Source organism: Spermophilus citellus (genome assembly GCF_964194105.1).
Source record: "Spermophilus citellus genome assembly, chromosome: 9".
NCBI lineage: Eukaryota > Metazoa > Chordata > Mammalia > Rodentia > Sciuridae > Spermophilus > Spermophilus citellus.
In genome coordinates, this window is record NC_138191.1 from 62,752,187 (window position 1) to 62,778,558 (window position 26,372).

Consider the following 26,372-nt stretch of genomic DNA (forward strand, 5'->3'; position numbering starts at 1 on the left):
CAAATCAGAGACTCTGCATCTGATAGAAGAAAAAGTTGGCTCCGATCTACATATTGTGGGGTCGGGCTCCAAATTCCTTAATAGGACACCCATAGCACAAGAGTTAATAACAAGAATCAACAAATGGGACTTCCTTAAACTAAAAAGTTTTTTCTCAGCAAGAGAAACAATAAGAGAGGTAAATAGGGAGCCTACATCCTGGGAACAAATTTTTACTCCTCACAATTCAGATAGAGCCCTAATATCCAGAGTATACAAAGAACTCAAAAAATTAGATAATAAGATAACAAATAACCCAATCAACAAATGGGCCAAGGACCTGAACAGACACTTCTCAGAGGAGGATATACAATCAATCAACAAGTACATGAAAAAATGCTCACCATCTCTAGCAGTCAGAGAAATGCAAATCAAAACCACCCTAAGATACCATCTCACTCCAGTAAGATTGGCAGCCACTATGAAATCAAACAACAAGTGCTGGCGAGGATGTGGAGAAAAGGGTTCACTTGTACATTGCTGGTGGGACTGCAAATTGGTGCGGCCAATTTGGAAAGCAGTTTGGAGATTCCTGGGAAAGCTGGCAATGGAACCACCATATGACCCTGCTATTGCCCTTCTCGGACTATTCCCTGAAGACCTTAAAAGAGCATGCTACAGGGATACTGCCACATCGATGTTCATAGCAGCACAATTCACAATAGCTAGACTGTGGAACCAACCCAGATGCCCTTCAATAGATGAATGGATAAAAAAAATGTGGCATCTATACACAATGGAGTACTATGCAGCAATAAAAAATGACAAAATCATAGAATTTGCAGGGAAATGGATGGCACTAGAGCAGATTATGCTTAGTGAAGCTAGCCAATCCCTAAAAAACAAATACCAAATGTCTTCTTTGATATAATGAGAGCAACTATGAACAGAGCAGGGAGGAAGAGTAGGAAGGAAAGATTAACATTAAACAGAGACATGAGATGGGAGGGAAAGGGATAGAAAAGGGAAATTGCATGGAAATGAAGGGAGACCCTCATTGCTATACAAAATTACATATAAGAGGTTGTGAGGGGAATGGGAAAATAAACAAGGAGAGAAATGAATTACAGTAGATGGGGTAGAGAGAGAAGATGGGAGGGGAGGGGAGGGGGGATAGTAGGGGATAGGAAAGGTAGCAGAATACAACAATTACTAATAGGGCATTATGTAAAATTGTGGATGTGTAACCAACGTGATTCTGCAATCTGCATTTGGGGTAAAATTGGGGGTTCATAACCCACTTCAATCTAATGTATGAAATATGATATGTCAAGAGCTTTGTAATGTTGTGAACAACCAATAAAAAAAAAAAGAATGGTAAAAGGAAGTTGCTCAAATCAAAAGACAATTTTAACTGCATGGAGGTCTGTAACATCAGAAAGAAGATAAAGTAAATTAAAATATGGCTAAATGTAACAGACTTTCTTTCTCTTCCTGAATTTTTTGGAAGTTGAAAATAAAATCCTCATCTGATGTTGTGCTCAATATAAAGGAAACAAGATCACTATAATTTTCAAATGAGAAAAAGGCAAAGTACAATAGAAATAAGATTTCTATAGTTCATCCAACATTAGTAAAGTGTCAATGCCAATAGCCTCCAACAATGTATCTCTGCATATTTTACTACCCAAAGAAACCACAAAACAAATGAAAAACTAGCAATATAATAAAAAACACTATGATCAGCCAAATGAGTATAATTCTACAAAATGCCAAGTAGCCAACAGGCAAGAAAAAGTAAACAAGTGAGAAAACAATAAAGAGAACAAACATTTTGCAAACAGTAAAATAGCAGACTTAAGCCCTTACCTACCAACAGTTACTGTAAGTACAAATGGTCTAAACAACAAAAATTAAAAACATACTGGCATAACAGAGTAGTCCCCCCTTATCTGTAGTTTCACTATCTATGATTTTAGTTAATCATATTCAAATGAGGTCCGAAAATATGAAATGGAAGACCACCAAAATAAACAATTCACAAATTTTTAACTGTGCACCATTCAGTGCAACAAAATTTTGTGTCATCCACATCCATACCATTTGGCCTGCGTCATCCGTTTGTGCCTTATATCTACACTTGTATGATACCTATTCTTTAGTCACTTATTAGCCATCTTTGTTATCAAATCAACTGTCAAGTAACACAGGGCATGTGTTCATTAACCCTTATTTTGTTTATTAAAATAGCCACAAAACACAAGATATGCCAAAGAGAAGTTATAAAGTGCTTCCTTTAAATGAAAAGGTGAAAGTTTATCATAAGTACGTATTCACAAGAAAATACACAATACATACAGGGTTTGGTACTATCTGTAGTTTCAGACATTTGCTGTAGGTTTGGAACATATCCTCCTTTGATAAGGGAGGACTACTGTATGTCCTAATTATATGCTATTTACAAAAACTTCTCTTTGAATATCATGACATAAGTAGTCTGAAAGAAAAAGGTTGAAAAAAGATAAACCATATACTACTACTACTACTACTAATAATAATAATAATAGAGCACAAGTGATTATATTATATCAGTAAAAGCAATATTCAAAGTAAAGAAAATGAAGATGGATCTCCTTCTGGGGGGAGTTTTGAAATCTGTGGAAATTCTGGTAGTGAAGGTAACAATAAGAGACTGATCAAAACAAAGAGACAGGTGGGGCAGTGACTTAAGCAGAGATGGAGATTCTATGAAACAGAAAGCTAAGGGATTCTAAATACTGAGGCCTACAAGTGTATCAAAATAGTTAAGAACAAAATTTGGGGAACATGACATAACTTTCAAAGATCTCAGATTCTTAATTTTTAAGAAAATGTAAATAATGCTGCTTACCTGAAGGAAGATTAAACTGACTAAATTAGTAATACGTACACAAAACTTTGTCACAGTATCTGGCCCTTACTACTTCTTCAATCATCAAGAGAGCTAACATTACATTATTACTAAATACAGCCAAAAAAAAAAAGACAAAGGATAATTGGATATCAAAATGAGGAAAAGTAGGACTAAAAGTATTTTTTAATGTGTCATACTTAATTTAGAGCAAATCTAATATATCCAAAACCCTCCAATGTACTAGAGTAAAAATTGTTTTTAAAATAACTAGACATAGGGCTGGGGATGTGGCTCAAGCAGTAGCGCGCTCGCCTGGCATGTGTGCGGCCCGGGTTCGATCCTCAGCACCACATACCAACAAAAATGTTGTGTCCGCCGAAAACTGAAAAATAAATATTGAAAAATTCTCTATCTTCCCCCCCCCCCTCATTCTCTCTTTAAAAAAAAAATAAATAAAAAATAAAATAAAATAACTAGACATAGTCAAATTAGAAAACACAGTAGAATATCTACTACTATAATGACTAGAAGTGTTTGGCTTAAATAAAGAGATAAGAGAAAAGATTACAAAGCAGCAGCAGAGATGCCTTTGTTGTTGTTGGAAAATATAAAATAAAAAGCAACCAAACCAAGGTTACAAATAGATGGACGGATGAAGGGATGGGCTGACAGGAAGGCACAGAAGGAGAGAGGGAATCAGTTTGGGGATTTTCATTAGATGTTTTATTTTATTGAAAAGGCTGAAGCAGAAAGCAAGTTGCTAATCACAAAGCAAGGTATCAGACTGGGAAGTTAAAGAAATAAAGAAACTATATGGAGAATACAAACCAATTATCCCTTAGGAAGTAAAACTAATGTATCAAGTATAACAAAAGTAATTAATAGTTATTTGCAAACAATCAATTAAAGATTCAAGTGTTTGGCTGAAACAAGTAAATGTTTAGGGAGCAAGAAAATGTTTACTGGCTGTGATACAAATGTGGTGAAGGAAAACAAGTGCAACCTTCCCACTGTCTTTCACATGGGTCTTCATATCTGCTGATGACCAAGAAAAATGCAGTCTCCTAGCTATCACTTATATATTTAGTAACATCTCTTTCACTTTTATGAAATTGTACAATGTTTGCTTATTTTAATATATCAAAAGAAAACAATTAAAATGGTAATAGTTACAGTCAAATGAAATCTTTACTAGTTAGTATTTCAAATGGATTCTGAACTTAATTTTAAAATCTTTACATTGTATGGAATTAATGTTTTTAATGATTTATAACATATCCTGATTATTATCCATTTGAAGGAATCACATGAGTTTTACATTCTTCATAATTCAAGTTATGATTTGCTTTGTTTTCTAGACAAAAATTTTAATAGCATGTAATAATCATAATTAAAAGCACATTCCTCTTATAGAAGTCATATCCAAAAAGATTCAGACCAATTAAGCAAAAATGAGATATTTAAGAGAAATTATAAAGAAAACCTAAATTCTACTCACAGTTCTTTCAGTTTATTGTAAGATCCTTAGTATTCTCTAATTGTGTTTCAATTATGTTTTATCTAAAAGTGATGTCAAGCTATACTAATTTCCAATGATTACTTTTTTCCTTTCTTTTTTTTATTTATATATGACAGCAGAATGTATTACAGTTCTTATTACATATATGGAGCACAATTTTTTATATCTCTGGTTGTATACAGAGTATATTCAAACCAACTTGTGTCTTCATATTTGTACTTTATTTGTATTTATAATAATGATCATAACATTCCACCATCATTAATTACCCCATGCCTCCTCCCTTCCCCTCCAACCCCTCCAATGATTATTAAGAATTTAAATTAAGGACTGGGGATTTAGCTCAGTTGGTAGAGTGCATCCCTTGAATGCACAAGGCCCTGGGTTCAATCCCCAGACCACAAAAAATAAAAATAAAAATAATTTAAAAAAGAATTTAAATTAAAAAAACTCAAAAGTATAAATGACACAGAATTTGAGAAAATAACATTTAAAAAGAAAGATTTTTTATAATGTTATTAAGTATAAAATAGGGGAAAAGGCCTAGAAAAAGATTTCATTTAACATTCCATGATTGTTAGAAAAATTTTATGGTCTTAATCATAACCTATTACTAGGAAGCCTCATTCAATTAATCTCATCTTCAAACTAATCATTCCTGCATTTTGTTGTAATTTGGTATTTATTATTATTAGTCAACTAATCTAATAGTGCATCTCTATCTTGATTCCCAGAACTAGGTTCACATTTCTAACTGTCTATTATTTACCTCACCACTTGAGATGTTTTATCAATTTTAAACTCAGCATGCTTCAAAACAATCAACTTACTTACCTTCACAGATCTCCCTATTTCTGCTAATGATGCCAAAACCCTCAGTCACCCAGTCTCAATCCCAGTAAATCATTTTTTATATTTCATTTCCCTTACTGATCACATCCAGCCAGATGCCAAAACTTGAGTATCCTAATGCTCATTCATTCCCTCTGCAAGATCCCTTCATGACATGCATGTGTGAAAAAAGAGATTATGTACCTAAGACTTGTCATTCTTCAGTCTGAGAACCACGTTAATTAAAAAAACAAAATTCAAATAAGAATGCACAATTTTAATAAATCACAACTTTGAAGATGTTCCTTTGGTTAATATGTGTTTACATTTAGTTAAATCCATTTAATTTTCCTAATCTGTATCATTTTTTATTATAAGTAACATTTTTAGGACAATATATATGTTCCTAATATTGATTCGAATTTTAACTCAAAGTATACATTATGACCATTTTTAATCCTGTAAACAGCTTTTGCCTTAATGGTGATTTGAACTGTATGCTTACTTCTTTCCCCTCATTATTCTAAATCAGTAGTTCTCAAAGTGTGATCCATGAACACCTTGAGGTTCCAATATTTTTGCTGAATTACTTAATGACTATCTTCCCTCACCATATTTTAATCTCCATGAGAAAGTATATTTGATTGCCATTAAATATTTTGATAATTATTAAATGGTCAGGCTCCAGAACAATAGCTTGAATATAGAAGATGCTTAGTAACTATCTGCTGAATAGAGAAATGGCTACTAAGACTGACATACTGCTGAGGACAAAAAGCTGAGAAATGAAGGGGCAAAAAATAGATAAATAAAATGAAACACCAACCACTAAGCCCATTTACTATAGGAATAATGAGTACTACATGCTTAAAGAAAAAGTAAAACTTTCTATATACATTTTGTAAATCAACAGCAAAATATGACATACAATGTGTAAATGTAATTTCTAAAAATCAGGTTAAAAAAATCAACATTTTATTTGGGATTAGGACTAATTTATTTGAATACTATACTTCATTCCAAATAAATGAGGTATTATAATCAAATGTAATAAAGCAAAACTATATCTAACAATTTAGAATCAGTTATTTTGAAGTATGATATTACATCACAATATCTCAAGTCACATATAACAAAATAAAGAACTTTTCCATTGACATAAGTGGTATCTTAAAGGAAAACAAATAGCCATGCATGGCTTTGAGTTAGCTTATACTTTATTACTAAGTGGAATAAAATTTATAAAATGACATATTCCATTATGGGTGGGGTTAGACAACAAATTCCTGTAGAGAATCATTTAATACCCATAACTAGTTCCTTTATTTCCATTCATATAACAAGAATTACAGGTTTAACAGGTTCAACCACAAAAACCATAATAGAGGATAACAGGTATGCCATCACTGCAGATTCACAGACTATCATAAGGCTTTATGTATTAAGGAAAACTATAATAATGAATAATTTGAGAGTTCGTCCCCCAGGTTGGTGATAACTATTGGTTTTAGTCATGCTGCTAAATGTAACCAATTAGTGTTATTATTCTATATCACTGAATACTGTTCAATAAGCTGTTTCCTTCAGATACATAAAATAAAAATGCTTCAAAAGAAAAACAACAATTATAGACCCCAAACACCTAATTATACGTGGATTATTTTTGCCATTATCTAGGGTGTTCTGGGATAAAGAAATGTGAGATAATAATAGAATAGCTTTACCACAGTGTTTTGGTTAGGAAAAAGATTGAAGAATGAACAATAAGTGAATCGAAAAAATACCAATCCTCCATTGAAGATGCAATCAAAGTAATGTAATAAATTTTCAGACCAAAATGATTGAAAAAATTTATAATCTGTGAGAAAAGGGAACTATAATATAGAGTGCAATGAATATATGATTAACTTGAAGGTATTCATTTGCTTAAAGCATACAATTCCATTTCTACATGAATATAAACTATAAAATGTTTATAAGATGCAAAAGAATGTTGGTTATACTATTATAATAGAAGAAAAATCATAATTATCTATACAAAAATGAACTTACTTATAATATATGAATGCAATGAGTATTATACTGCTTCCAAAAATGTTACCTAAACGTGTATCACCTTGGATACATATGGAAAAGAATGTTCAATTAAAAAAAAAAAACCTTGCAAAAAGACTATATCAACATGAGATTATCCATGTAACATATTTTCCTCTGGAGAATGAGGAAAGGTAATAGGATAGAGAGAGTAGAAAAAGTAGGGTTTATCTGTAAAACATTTATTTTTAAAAAACACAATGTGATTTTTGGGAAAGCCAAACTTTACTCAGGGAACCAACACAAATTATACTCAGTCTTCCTGGGTATATTTGAAATAATTCCTAATTAAAAAGAAAAAAAAAGGTTAGAGACTTCCACTTCTGATTAAGAGAGTAAAATAAAAATGGGAAGATTTATCCACCTAGCTTAAAAAAAAAAAAAAGACAAGATATACATTACACAATGGTTCTTAAGGCATTGAACAAATAGACAAGATAGTTATTCCAGAGATAAGAAATGAGATGTTCTTTGAGCAAAATTAAAATTAAATTAAGAGGGCTGGGGTATAGCTCAGAAGTAGAACATTTACCTACCATGCACAAGACCCTAGATCCAACACTCAGAACTACAAAATTAGCAGATATTCTGGGTTGAATGAAAATAAAAATATTAAAATTTGTGCAGTAATGCTTAAAAGGGGGAGGAACCATATGATTTTTTCATAGATTCTGAAAAAAAAGAAAAAAATTCCAACATTTATTCCTTATGAAATCATTCGTCAGGAAAAGGAGGAAACTTCCCCAAAGCCACAAAAGGGCAAGTACAAAATCAAACAGCTAATCTTATGTTAATAGTGAAAGTCTAAATACTTTCCCCCATAACATTTCGAAAAAGAAAAAGATGGCTATCCTCACCACTTCTGTTCACTTTTGTACTACAGACTGGAAAAGAGAAAAATGAAGCTCTTTATGTAATTATTACTACAAAAAGTACTATGGAATCTACAAAAAAGCTATCAAAATGAATGAATTAGTTCTGTAAGGTTACACGACTCAAGATTTATATGTAAAAATCAATTAGTTCTATATAGTAGAATAACAATCATAAGTTGTAATTTAAAAACATTTAAAAATAGCATCAAAAACATGTAGTCTTAAAGACATTTAATAAAAGATGTAAAAGACTAGTACATTAAATACTAAAAATGTTATGAAAAAAATTAGAGAAAATCTAAATAAAGGGAAAGACATACCCCAACTATCATGAGACAGACAACTCAGTATTAAGAAGTCAGTTTTCCACAAGTTGATTCACTGAGACTCCACTCAAAAATCCCTACAGTTCTTTTCTAGAAATTGACAAACTGGTTCTAAATTCATAAGGAAATGCAAAGGGCCTAGATAGTCAAAACCAATTCAAAAAAGAGAAAAAAAGTTGGAAGGCTAACAATTCCCACATTCTAAGACTTATCAGAAAGCTGAATAATCAAAACAGCAGGACTGACAAGAAGATAAATACTGCAGTGGAACAGATGAGAGCAGAAATAGTCTCACACATATATGGACAATGGGTTTTAGACAAAGATGCAAAGACAATTAAGTGAGAAAAGACTGCATTTTAAAATAAATGATGCTAAAACAAATATAGTCCTACATAGAAAAATACGAGCTTTCAAGTGGTAGCGCGCTCGCCTGGCATACGTGCGGCCCAGGTTCGAAAAAAATTTTCTCTTTTTTTAAAATTTTTTAATATTTATTTTTTAGTTTTCGGCGGACACAACATCTTTGTTTGTATGTGGTGCTGAGAATCGAACCCGGGCTGCACGCATGCCAGGCGAGCGCGCTACCGCTTGAGCCACATCCCCAGCACCCCCCTCTCTAATAAAAAAAGAAAAAGAAAAATACAAGCTTTGACCTATACTTAGCACCATACAAATTACTTACAATGGATCATAACACAAAAAATTAAAGCAATAAAATTTCTAGAAGAAAAGAAAATATCTTTGTTACTAACACTAAAATCACAGTCTATAAAGGGAGGAAAAAAACCAACAACTGATAAACTGGGCTTTCTCAGAATTAAGAACTGCTCCTCTGTTTAAATAAAGACAAGCTACAGAATGGAAGGAAACATTTTCAATTTGCATATCTGATAAAAATACAGAATCCAAAATATATTAAAATCTTAAGTCTGTTTCTTCAATAAGAAAACAACCCAATTTATTAAAATGGACAAAAGATTTTAACAGAAAGATGATGATACACTATGCAAGCTAAAACCTCTTTACCAAAAAGGCTAAAATTAAAAATATCAACCACAACAAGAATTACTAAAAACACAGAGCAAATGAAACTTTTAAACATTGCTGTGGAAAAATATAATGGTACAACTACTGTAGAAAAAACAGCTATATATCTTCCTGCCATATAATCTGACCATTTTTTCTCCTAGGCATTTACCCAATGATGAAAGCCAAATTCTACTAAAAAACTAGTACATAAATGTTCATAGCAGCTTTATCTGTACTAGCCAAAATCTAGAAATAACCCAAATGTTAACAGAGAAACAAATTGTAACATACCCCTACAATGTATGGGTATATAACAAAAGAGTGAATTACTGATGCAGGAAAGCATGATAGAATCTCAAAGCTACTATTTAAGTCAAAGAAGCCATATATACACTTCCCAAAATACAAACTACATGATGCTTGTCATGTGAAAGCTCTAGAAAATGCAAATGAATCTATAGTAACAGAAAGCGGCAAGAGGTTGCCTAGAAATTGGGAGACTGGGTAATGGGATTACCAAGGGACGAAAAAAATTCTCTTGAGGTATGTATTTTCATTATGTTGATAGTAGTGATGAATTCACAACCATAAAAGTGTATCAAAATATAGACTGGAAATTTTATTGATTTTCTTCTTTTTATTTTTTATTTTAAGACAGGGTGCCAAGAAATTTTGAGATTGGCCTCAAACTTGTAATTCTCCTGCGTCATTGGGATTATAGCCCAATCTGTTTTTTTTTTTTTTTTTTTTAATATTTATTTTTCAGTTCTCGGCGGACACAACATCTTTGTTGGTATGTGGTGCTGAGGATCGAACCCGGGCCACACGCATGCCAGGCGAGCGCGCTACCGCTTGAGCCACATCCCCAGCCCCCGCCCAATCTGTTTATTTTAAATAAGTGCTGTTTACTGCCTACTCATATCTCAGTAAGGGTACTGATGGGGAAAGCCTTTGTACTTCTTTTAATGCCTTCCTGTAAATGCAATTATATTTTCCCTTATTAACATCAAGGTTGTTCATAAAAAATTATAATCTGCTAGAGTTAGGATACCCCAGTCCTAGTCCAGTTGCCCTATTTAGAGATGGTGGATGCCATGTTTTGCAAAAGTGTTTCCCAAAGTCCCTATGTCAAGGTGATGCTATTGAGAGGTGGTGGAACCCTTTGGAGATGGGATCTAGTGTGAGATCCTTATACAACTGGGGGCACAACCACAAGGGACTCTAGCCCCTTCCTCTTTCTCTTTTACTTCCTGGCCACTAGGTGAGCCATTTACTTGGCCTTGTGCTTCCCACAATGCTACTCAGCATGCTCACTGGAGGTTCACAGCAATGGGTCTTCTAATCTTGGACTGAGCCAAACACAATTTTCGTTATAAATTACTTGTGGGCTGGGGATGTGGCTCAAGCGGTAGCTCGCTTGCCTGGCATGCATGCGGCCCGGGTTCGATCCTCAGCACCACATACAAACAAAGATGTTGTGTCCACTGAAAACTAAAAATAAATAAATAAATAAATAAATATTTTTTAAAAAATTACACGTACCAGGTGTTCTGTTATAGTGAGGACATGTGACACAGTGAACAAATCACTTAACCTCTGCAGACTCATCTGTAAAATGAGAATAAGCTAATACTTCCCATGTCCCCAGACGGTGGTGGAATCAGGATCCCTCTGCGTAGTGTGGGCTAGCAGCAAAAAAGAACACACAGAATGACAGAAGTCATTTTTTCACAAAGTGGGGGTAAGATGGTTCTGCGACCTTAAAGGTCCTATTATTATGCTGTAAATCCAGAGAGCATGCACCCAGAATCCCTTTATTTATACGGAAATTAACTAAGAATTTTGGATAGAATGTTCTTCACCAAATAAGGCAGGGGGTGGACTGGTCAAGACCCAATGGGTAACACCCAAGTCCAGAGCCACAAGAAAGCAAAACTTCTTTGCCGATGAAAGGTGGAGGTCCCCTGCATCATGCAGCCTACAGCATGCAATGCCAGACCAACACTCCCTTAGCTCAAGGCTGAGAGAGAATGCTCAACATAGCTCATGGGTGGCCACCCACAAGCTAAGTTGACATATGTTCATCTTAATGGTACATGAACTTATGTAGACTTTTGCTTTTTTACACATTATGTTGTTCACAAAATGCTACAGTAAATCATTTTGTAATCAGATCACAGTCAATGATAGAAGAAAAAAAATGTTTATTATAAAACATATCAATAATTTAAAACATGGAAAGAAAAAACACACAAAGAAAACAGTATTTGCTTGGATTTAAGCAGATGTTGTTCAAATTACAGTTGGACTAACTAGCAATGCACACGGGCAAGTAATTTTCTCTCTCTGTGCCTCACGGGTTTTTTTTGTACCAGGGATTTAAACCCAAGGGCTCTTAACCACTGACCAACATACCATGTCCCATCCCCCCACCTTTTGAAAAATCTTATTTGGAGATACAGTCTTGCTAAGTTGCTTAGGGCCCTGATGGCTTTGAATTTGTTATCCTCCTGCCTCAGCCTCCGGAGTTACTGGGATTATAGGCATGCACCACTGTACCTGGCCCTATGCTTCACTTTTTAAAAAAACATGTAAATAACAGAAATTAACAAATATCTCTTAGGTGGTTGTAAAATAAAATCAACACACACCTGGCACATAATGGGTGTCCAATAATTAAAATAACTATTAATAAAACAGTGCTTTAAATCGTAATATGATTACATGCTTCAGACTTTATAATACAGAAAATAATTACCATATGAGCATAAGGTCGTAGCTCAGCAGTACAACGCTTGCCTACCATGTGCGAGGCACTGGGTTGGATCCTCAACACCACATAAAAAAACAAACAAAAACCAAGAACTGCCACTATAAAAAGTATCTCACTATAAATTCAAAAGAATTTGGTTTCTCAAAATATGAGTGAAGTTAAGCAATAATATTTACTGTTTATTAAGTCACATAAAATAACTTCAGCATTTCATTTAATAAATAATAAACCAAGAAGTGAGGGGAGTAGGTGTTGGAAGGTAGGGTGGCTAAGTACTACTATTTTTAGATATGGGAATGCTCTCTTATAAGGAAACATTTTAACAGGAACTTCAATATACTTTCATAATATATTACATTTTAATAAAACAGTTTTTACACAAAATATCACTGTACCATAGCTAAATACTTCCCTGCCTCTAATATTAAAAATCAACCTTTTTAAATTGGTATGTTGAAGAAGAAAAGATAAGTCACAAGTCAAGCAACAAGAAAAACAACACAAAAAATGTAATCATATAGTTAAACTTCCTAAAAAGACTAACAACTTTATTAGGGCAAAGGCATAATAAATGTACCACTCTCAGATTTTAAAGAACATAGCAAGGAAAAAGTGAGGATAAGGCATGAAAATACCACCATTAATAAGAAATAACACATGCACAAAAAAGGATAAAATCAATGTAGATAGCAAATATAAAGAGATCATCCTTTTCCTCACATAGCTGAATGTATTTAGTACCTAAATGCTATAATCACTCATGGTGTCAACATATCATATACACACAAAAAAATAAAATATTTTAGAAAAGTTGCTAGATGCTCAAGTGAACAAGGCTGATAAAATTAATTTATTCTGAGGCTTTTAAAAATCTTTTTTGGGGGTGGGTACCAGGGATTGAACTCAAGGGCACTCGACTACTGAGCCACATCCCCTGCCCTATTTTGTATTTTATTTAGAGACAGGTCTGAGTTGCTTAGCGCCTTGCTTTTTGCTGTGGCTGGCTTTGAATTCACCATCCTCTATTAGCCTCTTGAGCCACTGGGATTACAGGACCAGCTTTTTTTTTTTTTTTTTTTATTTAAGGCAGTTTACCACTAAAAGACTTTACCCCCTGCTATGGTTTGAATTTGTTTTGAGTTTGTCTCCCAAAGAGATTTACATGCAACAATCTTGATGCCAATGTGGTGATGCTAACCTACTGTAATTTTTAGTGGTGAGGCCTACTGGAAGGTAAATCCTGAGGGCGCCACCCTCTCAAAGAGTGGATCAGGTCTCCCATAACCAGATTAGCTCTTGCAGAGCAAGGGTTATAAAGTGAGACCACCCAATGCACTTAACACTTCTGCTTGCTGCCAGCTTCCTTTCGGCTTCTCCCACCATGTTGTGAAGTAGCCTGGGAGTAGGGGGCAGTACTCACTGGGATGATGGCACCAAGCTGTGTGGACCCTTCAGCCACCAGAATCATTAGCCGAATAAATAAACCTCTTTCCTTTACCAAGAAACCAAACTGCATATTTTGTTATAACAATACAAAACAGATTAAGAAACCCCCACAAACAGCTACAATTTTGAAATAAGAACGAAGTTGACATCAAAAGTATATTTTAGGAGTATATTATCTTTTCAAAAGATATTAAAAAATGAATGTTTTTTTCAGTGCACAACAGCACTTACTTTGCAAGTAAGTGGGTAACATGGTTGGCTTCTTCTAATTTATATATAAACTTAATTTATAAATATATAACACTCCACTTAATTTATAATAGCTTCTTTAAATGACTTTTAAGTTTTACATAAACAGTGAATAGAAATAAACAATTTTAATGTTACATTATTTTAGAGAACTTTGTTACTACCATGACTTATGCACAATTAGGTAACAAATTATATTTTCCCCTTTATAGTTATTTTTAGTTCTCTGAAAAGCCAATTTTTTTCACAATAACTTTTAATGTATCTTAAGCCAGTTTATATGTATGCTAATGTTAAAAAAGCCCTAAAAGCTGATAATACTAATAGAATAGGTGTAATAACCTCTCCTAACCCTTTAAAGAATTAACTGCAGTAATTACATGTGAAAGTGCTCCACAAATATATCATTCACAAATAGACTTAGTAGTAGTACTATTCATAATTTCTCAGCATAATTATTTTTATTTTATATGAGGTTCTTTTATTATACCAGTTCCTTTCTACAATCACCACTGTAATACAATATTTATCTACAATCTTGCCAATCTCAAAATGAGGAAAGATCCACCTTCTTAGAAATGTAATAGAATAAAACTTTTGCCTTAGAGCTGTTAAAGTTCTCATCTCCAGGAGGCTGACCTCATAGGCAAAGACACCCACGGACTAAATGTAAAAGGATGGGAAAAAACATTATTCACACATCTAGCAGGGGTTTCTATCCTCATATCAGATAAAGTTAATTAGAAGGGACAAAGAAGGCCATTTCTACTGCTTAAGGGAATTATACATCATCAAGACACAACAACTGTAAATATTTAGCCCCAAACAATGGAGTATCTACATACATTAAACAAACTCTTTTCTATTTCAAGAATCAAATAGAACATAACATAACAATACTGGGTGGATTTAATATTAAATAAAATATTAAATTTTATTTAATATTAAATAAAATTTAATATTAAATTTTATATTTAATATTTTTATATTTAATATCAAATAAAATATTAAATAAAATTTAATATTTTATTTAATATTTAATACTAGATAGATCCTCCAAACAAAAACAAAATAAAGAAGCTACAGAACTAAAAAATACAATTAATAATTTAGACTTAACAGACATATATGGAAGATTTCATCCATCGATGACCGAATACACTTTCTTCTGAGCAGCACATGGATCATTCTCTAAAATAGACCATATCTAGGCCACAAAGCAACTCTTAGAAAATACAAAAGAAATAGAGCTAAAATACTTTGCATTCTTTCAGATCATAATTAAGGTAGAAATCAATTATAAAAAAATAGAAGCTACTCTTAACACCAGAAGATTAAGTAATACACTATTGAATGATCAATGCATAGCGGAAGAAATCAGAGATGAAATTAAAAAATACTTAGAGGTAAATAAGAATAATGACACAACATATCAAAATCTCTGGGACACTATGAAGGCAATTCTAAGAGGAAAGTTTATTGCATTAAGTTCACTAAAAGAATAGAAAGTCATCAAATAAATAACCTAACACTACATATCAAAGCCCTAGAAAAAGAACAAATCAACACCAAAAGCAGTAGAAGACAGGCAGTAATTAAAGTCAGAGCCTAAATCAATGAAATTAAAACAACAACTATTAAAAAAAAATCAATGAAACAAAAGTTGCTTCTTTGAAAAAAAATATTTAAAATTGATAAACCCTTAGCCAAGCTAATGAAGAGAAAGAGAGAGAAAACTCAAATTACTAAAATCCATGATGAAAAAAGAAACATCACCATGGTCACTACTGAAATACAAACTAATATAAAACTATTTTGAAAATCTATACTCCAATAAAATAGAAAATCATGAAGACACTGACAGATTTCTAGAGACATACGACCTACCCAAATTGAATCAGGAGCACATAGAAAATTTTTTTTTTTTTTTTTTTTTTTTTTTTTCTGTTTTTTAATGGTTCATTTTATTAAATAACTAATCCATAAAACCATACCAGTACACTGCCTTATTAGGGGAAACCATTCCTCCATATCATCTTGTATCTTGGCATAGATTATTCCAGGTGTCAGAACATTCCCTTTTGTTCATTTATTTATAAAGAGGGTTGAATGAAGGTGGAAAGGCAGATCAGTGCACACGAGGAAAGTTGTGTAAATGTTTCAACACATCCTGGTTTAAATGGAGTGCCAGGGTAAGTTGTTACACATACCACCCACTTCCTCACCCCACCCCTGATCCTGCCCACCTCTTCCACCAAACAACTCCAAGACACCCTAAAACCAAGCAGTCCCCACTCAATTGAGAACAATGGTACAGACATGGAAGATACCTTACTTTTCACCTTTGGGATTAAATAGGTGGACTATGGCCAAAAACAAGTGAAGATTTTTAAGAAAACTTGTGACAGAAATAAGAATGACATCTGAATTCAAACACAGAAGAAAAAAAAAATTCTACTGAGGGGAAAATAAAATCTTAGCTGATATTCTGAAAATGCCTGTAAGAAAAAGTTGGGGAATGACCTTTCAGACACAAGCTCTAAGAACCCTGGACACAGCAGGAGCTTTGGCTAAAACAGCCTGGGCCTGCTGAGCCTGATTTCCTGAGGGCTGCCCAGTAGACACCACAGATGTCTGGCTCAGTCTGCAGCGAGAGTCCTTCAGCTCCATCACAGAGTGCTCTCCAATGTGTTATAGTTATCCTTAAAGCTCTTTAATTCGAGGAAATGCTTGGCACGTTTACTCTTCTGACTGGAGGGAAGGTATGTCACCTGGATAGTAGTTGGGGAGACTTCAGGGGACCGAGTTAGGTCTTTGGCTGCTGACTGGTGCTGTCGCTGAGAGCTCCCAACTCGTGCTTTGACAACAGTGGCCAGCTCACTCAGGGCCTCTTGATAGCGCAGGTACTCACTCTGGCCAAACACCAGAAGCACGGATAGCATCCAGAGCTTTCATCCTATACAGATAGTTGTAGCAACTTTGACTTCCCTGAGTTTCCAATTGTAGCAGTCTTGCATCATCATCTGCAAGGAGCTGAGGTTCATACTTGATATCCTGAACCCTGGATAGTCGAATATCAATCTCCTCTTTCAAGTCCTTGGGGGCATTGTGTCCCACAGGGACATGGGGTCCCCTTCTAGATTTCATTGCAAAGCGCATGATTTGCCTCTTCACAAAAATAAACAGTAGTACAAATACCAGGCTCCCGTAGGCCATCACCAGCACGACATTCACCCCGGACAGCCAGTTACTGCTGGACGCCATGGCCTCCCTCCCCGCGCAGAAGTGCTCGGGTTTTCCCGCTGCCCTGCCTCGTTAGCCCAGGCTCCGCCGAAGCAACGGCGCCTGGGTTCCCTGGAGCTCCCCGGCCATTTCCTTACGGGGGAAGACCGAGCCAGACCCGGCCTGAAAACATGGCGGATGGGGGGGCTAGCAAAGGAGGACGACGCCTTCCCGCTTCCCCCCCGACACGTGACTCCCATAGAAAATTTAAACAGCCCAATTTCAAGAAATGAAATTGAAGACTCCATCAAAAACCTACCAACAAAGAAAAGCCCAGGACCAGATGGATTCTCAGCCTAGTTTACTAGACCTTCAAAGAAGAAGTTACACCAATATTCCTCAAATTATTCCACAAAACAAAAAAGGAGGGAACTGTTCCAAACTCATTCTCATGAACTAGTATCATCCTGATACCAAAACCAGGCAGAGATACATTAAGGAAAGAAAATTTAACACCGATATCCCTGATAGATACAAAAATTCTTAATAAAATATTAGCAAATTACATACAAAAACTTATTAAAAAGATAGTACACCATGATCAAGTGGGGGTTATCCCAGGGATTTACAGTTGGTGCAACATATGGAAATCAATAAATGTAATTCATCACATAAATAGACATAAAGACAAGAAATACGTGATTATCTCAATAAATGCAGAAAAAGCATTTAACAAAATTCAGCATCCATTCATGCTCAAAACACTAGAAAAACTAGGGATAGAAGGAATATACTCAACAATGCAAAAGCTATATATGCTAAACCCATTCTAAATGGAGAAAATTTAAAAACATTCCCTCTAAAAACTGGAACAAGACAAGGATGCTCTCTTCCACCACTTCTATTAAACACAGACCTTGAGACCCTAGCCACAGCAATCAGGCAAACAAAATTAAAGGGATACAAACAGAAAAAGAAGAGCTCAAATTATTCCTATTTGTCCACATGATCCTATATTTGGAAGACCCACCAGAAAATTTCCAGAACTCATAAATGAATTCAGCAAAGTAGTAGAATATAAAATTAAACCCCACAAATCAACTACATTCCTATACACCAATGAATCATCTAAAAGAAATTAAGAAACTATCCCATTCACAATAGCCTGGGGGAAAACAAAACAAAACTTGGGTATCAATCTAATGAAAGAAGTGAAAGACCTCTACAATGAAATTACAGAACACTAAAAAAATAAATTGAAAAAGACCTTAGAAGATGGAAAAAATTCCCGAGTTCTTGCACAGGCAGAATTAATATTGTCAAAATGGCTATACTACCAAAAGCACTAAACAGATGTAATACAATTTCTATAAAAAGTCCGATGATGTTCTTCATAGATATAGAAAAAGTAGTCATAAAATTCATTTGAAAAAATAAGAGACCCAGAATAACAAAGCAATCCTTAGGTGGGAAAAGGGAGGCATCTCAATACCAGACCTTATACTACAGAATTACAGTAACAAAAATGGCATGGTAGGGCTAGGGTTGTGGCTCAGTGGTAGAGTTCATGCCTAGCATGCGTGAGGCACTGGGTTCGATCGCCAGCACCACATTAAAAAAAACTATATAAACAAAATAACGGAATTGTGTCAATCTACAACAAAAAACAAAAAACAAACAAACAAAACCCGGCATGGTATTGGAACCAAAACAGTAGAAGAACAGTAGAAGAACAGTAGAAGAAAATAGAAGACAGAGAGACAAACTGTATTTATGTAACAGTTAACTCATTGTAGACAAAGATGCCATAAACATACATTGGAGAAAAGATAGCATCTTCAATAAATGGTACTGGGAAAACTGGAAATACATATGCAATAAAATGAAATTAAACCCCTATATCTCACCCTGCACAAAACTCAACTCAAAGTGGATCAAGGATCCTGCGCCTACTAGAAGAAAATGTAGGCCCAACTCTCCATCATGTCAACTTAAGAACCAAATTCCTCAACTGAGACTCCTAAAGCGCAAGAAATAAAATCAACAATCAATAAATGGGATTCTATCTAACTAAAAAGCTTCTTCACAGCAAAGGAAACAATCAAGAACATGAAGAAAGAGCCTACAGAATGGGAGAAAATCTTTGCCAACACACCGCCTCTACCTCCAGGATATACAAAGAACTCAAAAAACTTAACACCAAAAAAATAAAAACCAAATAACCCAATCAATAAATGGGCAAAGGAACTGAACGCCAGGTACTTCACAGAAGAAATATGGTCAGTCAACAAATATATAATATATATATATTTTTTTCAACATCTCTAGCAATTAGAGAAATGCAAATTAAAAACTACATTGAGATTTCATCTGACTCTAGTCAAAATGGCAATTATCAAGAATACAAGTAATAATAAATCTTGGTGAGGCTGTAGGGGGAAAGGTGTACTCACATTGCTGGTAAGAATGCAAATTGGTGTAATCATTATGGAAAGCAGTATGGAGATTCCTCCGAAAACTTGGAATGGAACCACCATTTGACCCATTATTTATCCCACTCCTTTGTATAAACCTAAAGGACTTTAACTCAGCATACTACAGTGACACAGCCACATCAATGTTTACAGCAGCTCAATTCACAATAGCTAGACTATGGAACCAACCTAGGTGCCCTTCAACAGATGAATAAAGAAAATGTGGCATATATCCATAATGGGACATTACTCAGCTATAAAGAAGAATGAAATTATGGCAATTGCCAGTAAACTGATGGAACTGGAGACTATCATGCTGAGTGAAATAAGTCAATCCCCAAAACCAAAGATGGAATGTTCTCTCTTTTTTAATAAATACCTTCATTTTATTTATTTATTTATTTTTTATGTTGTGCTGAGGATAGAACCCAGGGCCACACACGTGAAAGGCAAGTGCTCTACCGCTGAGCCCCAGCCCCAGCCCCAGCCATGGAATGTTCTCTTTAATATATGAATGCTAATACTCAACAAGGGTATGGAGAGGGAAAAATAGAAGTTCACTGGATTAGATAAAGGGGAGATGGGAATAGGAAAGACAGAAGAATTAATAGGATATAATGTTCCTATGTTCACAATGAACACATGACCTTTGAAACTACACGTCATGTACAACCAAAAGAATGGGTTCCTAAGACTAAGTTATACTCTATTTATGTATAATATGTCAAAATACACTCTACTATCATGTATATCTAAAAAGAAAAAAATGCAAATTAAAAAATAAAGTTCTCCATTGGTGATAAGACACTTAATTCTCAAAATGACAAACAAAAAAGTAGGTATAGAATTTTGTGTAGACTTTCTATGAGGTTATAACACTGAAAGCTTAGAGTAGAACAAAAATTTATAGTAAAATGAACATTCTCTTCATGCTGGAGTACAAAGTTTTTATAGAAATAAGCTGGAAATTTAATTTTGTTAAGCAATAAGCAACAGACAATTGGGCACTTATTATAATTTGCATATCAAAGCTAAAGCATACTCAACTACAAAGTGGATATTATTTACTAATATTCAGAAGTATATTACCACAAATCCAGTATTGAAACAAGCAGAACCATTTTGGACATTGCAGGTATATAATCTTCGTTCAAATTTATAAAATGTCCAAAAGCTTCTGGGAAAGGACAAAATAAAGGTATGAATTCATTTAAACTGCTCCTTGAAGTTAATGGACTGATGTATAGTTTCATATTTATAATATATAGTGCATAAATTACATATCATAGTTGCTTTTTTGTGCCAGGGATAGAATCCAGGGGTGCTTAGCCACTGAGCCACAACCCCAGATGTTTTTTTTAAATTTTGAGACAGGATCTCATTAAGTTGCTTATAGCCTCACTAAATTGCTGAGGCTGACCTTGAACTTGTGATCCTCCTGCCTTAGCCTCCCATGTCAGTGGGATTACAGGTATGTGTTACTACACCAAGCTTGTATCACAGATTCTTTTTTTTCCCTTTTTTAATTGATTTTTTAAACAAATAAATGACAGCGGAATGCATTACAATTCTTATTACACATATACAGTACAATTTTTCATATCTCTGATTGTATATAAAGTATGTTGACACCAATTTGTGTCTTCATACATGTACTTTGGATAATGATGTCTATCACATTCCACCATCCTTGCTAATCCCCTGCCCCCTCCCTTTCTCTCCCACCCCTCTGCCCTATGTAGAATTAATCTATTCCTCCCATGCTCCCCCCCTCCCTACCCCACTATGAGTCAGCCTACAGATTCTTAAATAAAAGCTCAATAACAGAAGTTTATCATATATCAACCAAGATTTGCTTAATTATGCTTATAAACTCAGCAGAGTATTAAGACTTGTCATGGAAATACCACATGTTAAGATGCCTCCTCCCATCAATGTCCCTTCTATGAAGCAAAAGAAGAAAGAAGGAAAAAAACTCTGTGAAATAGGATCAATTCTTGAGGTCTTTTATGCCCATTTTAGGCCAGCATGTGAAACATACAACTTAAATATTGAAAGAAAAATGAAGTAATCTTAAAATTTAAGCCTGACAGTGGAAAGATTTACTGTCTAAAATTTATCAGATAATTTATGTACATAATTTTTTTAATAATTATAACAATCCTCTGGGCCAAAAACCATCTCCACTTTTATTTAAATATGTGTGTGTACATATGTGTGTGTGTGTGTGTGTATATATATATATATAGATAGATAGATAGATAGATAGATAGATAGATAGATATAGATATATATCCCTCAACCTGGGAGGGTGAGGCAGGAGCATTCCAAGTTTGAGTCAGCTGCAGCAATTTAGTGAGCCCCTGCAAATCAATAAGACTGTCTCAAAATAAAAAATAAAAAGTATTGGGGATGTAGCTCAGAGGTAAGTGTCAATTGCCAGTACCAAAAAAAAGAAAAGGAAATGAAACATATTTCAGAGAGTTAAGTAATTCTCCCAAAGTTAAAGAGTTAATGTGTCAAATATGGTATTAAAACCTAGGTCTTCTTGATTTCAAAACTTGAATTATTTACTAGACCAATGATTTTGACTAGACCTTAAAATTACTGATAAGTACATTTCCTAAAAGAAATTTGCTAAATACATAAGATTACCAATTGTTTTTATTTTGCCAGTTAAAATATTAGTTTACTATCAATTATCCTCAACATTCCTCAAAAGAGTATACATTTTATAAATCAGTGAAGTAACTGAATAAAAAGAAACATAAATGACAAAATCTTAGTTTGGTGAAAGATGCTTAATACTTAAGCATCCCTAATGCATTGGCTATTGGACCAGAGCTTTCACACTAAGGAAAATGTTATGTGAGTATGCGTTCTATATATTTATATAAAGTGGGCATGTATGTTGGCCACTTGATATCAACATATAAAATATTTTGTTGGCTAAACACTCAATGAATTTGGCTATACAGTTTGAGAGGAAGAATTTGTGGAAACTGATCTATTTTTTTTTTCCTTAGAAAAAGAATAACTCAGAGTCTCTAGGGCAAATAAGCAAAGAAAGGTTAAGGCAATAGGATGAAGTTAATAAGTGAGAAGCCAGCCACAGGAGTCAAAACAGGGTGTACTATGAGGGGAAGGACAAAGTGGAAAGAGGGTATCTTTGTTGAAACAGAGTATGTTCCCATAAACATGTGTAGAAATAGAAACACAGGAAGCACAAGGTGCCATGTGAACCTAGGTACCTTCTGCCCCTAAACCATACAATTCTTAAGGGAGATCTGGGATTCCAACAGGATAAAAATTGTGGGACAGCATTAATTTTCCCTTCAGATAACTAGCCATTCATCAAGAAAAGTCGAGGTGAAAAAGCAAGTAGAAGCACTGTTTGGGGAAAAGGAAAAATATAAAATTAGAAATGATGCACTAAATGAAGATCAGGTGAAGACCTGGGAAGACAGAACGGTGGTTACTAGAGTGGGGAAAAGAAATAGGGAATGAAGGAGCACAGCAAAATGTCTAAAAAACAAAGAGAGCTGGGCGTGGTGGTACATGCTGTAATCCCAGCTGTTCAGGAGGGTAAGGCAGGAGGATTGTTAGTTCAAAGCCAACTTCAGCAAAAGCAAGGTGCTAAGCAACTTGGTGAGACCTTGTCTCTAAATAAAATACAAAAAAAGGGGAATGGAGTGAAATCACTGGTACACGCCCCCACCCCTGCAAAAAAAGAGGTACAATGTGTAGGGATAAAGTCCTTGGATTTGCATCTTCGTTCAGGCCAATTATGACAACAGTGAAGTTATTTAACAATAATAATAAATAATAATAAAAGAAAGCTTAACTTCTCTAAATTTTAGCTCTCTTGACTGTAAAATGAAGAGTTTATTTAACTTAAATATAGCTGTTTTAGTACTAAGTAAAATAATAACATGTATTAGTTACCATTTTTTAAATAAAAATGTTATTTTTATTATTTGCTTCAATTATGCCAGAAAACAGGTCCTTCCATCAGCAAAAGAGTCTCAATTTGAAATGGAAAATTAAATTACTACATAACTCAACAAACTTTTGTACCTGCCAGATGGTTCTACCTAATAAAAGTCATACAATGCAGTTCTGCTCTCATAAATACCAAAAACAAAATAGGAAAAAAAATTGAGTAAAAAAAAATGTACAATTTGGGGATCTGGGGACATTAGACTGTTATTTATTCAACAAACATTAATTAGGGGCCATATGTACAAGTTATTCTTTTCATTCAAGTCCTTTTCCTCAAGATTTGTAGCATTCAAATCACTAGGGGAAATAGGGCAGAATACAGCAATGGCGCAATGCAATAAATGATGTTATCATAGAAAATATTCTGTTTTAATAAGAGATTAGGGGCTGAGGTTGTGGCTCAGTGGCAGAGAGCTTGCCTAAAATGTATGAGGCACTGGGTTTGATCCTCAGCACCGCATATAAATAAATAAAAAATAAAGGTCCATTGACAACTAAAAAAATATTTTTTAAAAAAGAGAAGAGATTAGACATGACTAGGGGAAAATGTTTTTTAAAAAGTAGAAATTTAAATTGGCTCCAAAAAAGTATTCTAGTTTTTACAGAATATACCACGAACATAGGTGTGGAAAAAATTACTACTCATCCTGTGACTGAAAAATAGGCTGTTTACATGAGTCAGATAAGAATGACAAGTACTTAGGGCTCAATGACAGCCCAGACTGCCTTCTAAGGAATTAGGACTATTATCCCACAATAAGTAGGAGTCATTGAATGCTAGTGACAACTTCTTTTTAATATTTTTAATTGTTGATAGACCTTTATTTTATTTATTTATACGTGGTACTAAGCATCGAACCCAGTGCCTCACACATGCCAGGTAAGTGCGCTCTGCTGAGCCCCAGCCCCAGCCCTGACAACTTCTTAATATAGCAGTTGTACACAGTCTAAATAAAAGCAGAATAATACTACAGAGGTAGAGGTAGAATATCAAGGTTTTATAACTACCCAAATGATAATGAGGACCTGCACTTGGATAGTGGTAATGAATTAATTCAAAATACATAATTAAAAGATATCAGCTTGAAGAGGCTGAGATAGTAGTAAGTGAAAGTGAACAGTTTTCTGGTATGGTCAACCAAGGGAAGGATAGGTTTTAGACACTTAGAGAAAGCACATTTGACTTAATGGTCATAACAAAAAGAATCTGATTATTCAAGCATTTATGAAGCATAAGCCATAAGGAGCTAGGGACACAAAGATGAGTCAAAACTAGTACCCGTCTTGGAAGTAGTAGAAACCATATATAATTTAACAATTACCACTCTAACCTATATATTCAATGACAGGAATTACAAAATGGGAAATAGAATGATTTGCAAGTGGCCCAAAATGTTGCATGACCAAATTCATTACATTTACTTATTCATTAAAAATCTACAAATTTATATAGTAACATATCTTAGCAGAAGTTTAAGAACTGCTCAGTTTTATAAATGCTGTTCAGGAAGATAACAACAGTAGTATTCTCAAAATTGAAATATCATATGCAATGCTACTTAGGTATGAAAAAAAATAGTATGGTTCAAAAAACTGCAAGTAGTTTAATGTGCCCAAATATAAAATACACAGCAAAAACTGAAAGGACTAGTAGAGCCAGATGATGGAAGGTCTAATTTATTTTATTCTACAACAGATGGAAAATTACAGAAAGAGTTTAAGTAGAAGTCTCTCCTAACTAACACTCCCTTCGTAGAGAATAATCTCTATCCCTAACATTGGTATTAGAGAACCCCATTTGCCAATTGCCAAAGTTGAACAGATCAGAGGTGCATGCTCCAGCGACAAAGATCAATTAGATTTTCTCATCCAAGCATTTAGAATCCAGACACACAGTTAGTCAGTTAGCCATGTACCACAGACATCAGCACTAGCACTACAGCATTAATGAGATAAGAGAATAAGTAGCCATAGAAAGAGAACATCCAGTTTCTTGTTCAGTACTCATGGGACTTGGCTATATGATATTACCTTTGGATTAAGTGAGATGTCCCTGTAACTTTCCAATAAATTCATTTTTTTGATTAAGCTAATTTAAATAGGTCTCTATTCCCTGTAAATCTGACAAAACAAGGCTTTGGTGGTTAATCATTCTGGTAGTTAATCTGAATGATGCAGGGAAAATAGGCTAAAAAGAAGTGGAATACTGTTTAAGGGAAGGAGTTAAAAGGAAATAAATAGCAAATAGAGGCAGCTATGATGGTGGGAAAAAAAGTAACCAGTGTTTGGCAGGGTCCTCAAAACTTAATTTAAACAAAGTTTCTGAAAGCTTAGGCAGTATCAAATACCTCTAAGGACTAGAAGGAGCTGGAGGCTAATGATGTCTTTTAAGAGAATAGTTTTAAAAGAATTGAGACAGAAGTTATATTTGAATAAGTCAAAAAAAAAAAAAAAACGGTAGAAAATAAGCTGGGTATGGCACACACCTGTAATCCCAGCAGCTTGGAAGGATGAGGATGGAAAGTTCAAATCCAGACTCAGCAACAGTGAGGTGCTAAGCAACTCGGTGAGACCCTCTCCAAATAATACAAAAAAAGGGCTCAGTAGAATGCCTACGAGTTCAATCCCTGGTACCCTCTCCCTCCAAAAAAAATTTT

At 34.4% G+C, this 26,372-nt stretch overlaps 1 protein-coding gene and 1 pseudogene across 3 annotated transcripts in view; both read right to left on the reverse strand.

Moving 5' to 3' along the window:
• Positions 1–26,372, reverse strand: part of PKN2 (protein kinase N2) — a 130,111-nt gene that overhangs the window by 87,799 nt on the left and 15,940 nt on the right. The gene's annotated exons all lie outside the window — the stretch shown is intronic.
• LOC308656887 (protein C1orf43 homolog) lies at positions 15,955–17,487 on the reverse strand (annotated as a pseudogene). Its single transcript, XR_014024291.1, has 2 exons — positions 17,216–17,487; positions 15,955–17,113 (listed from the first exon to the last, which is right to left on the reverse strand). The product of XR_014024291.1 is annotated as a protein C1orf43 homolog (transcript).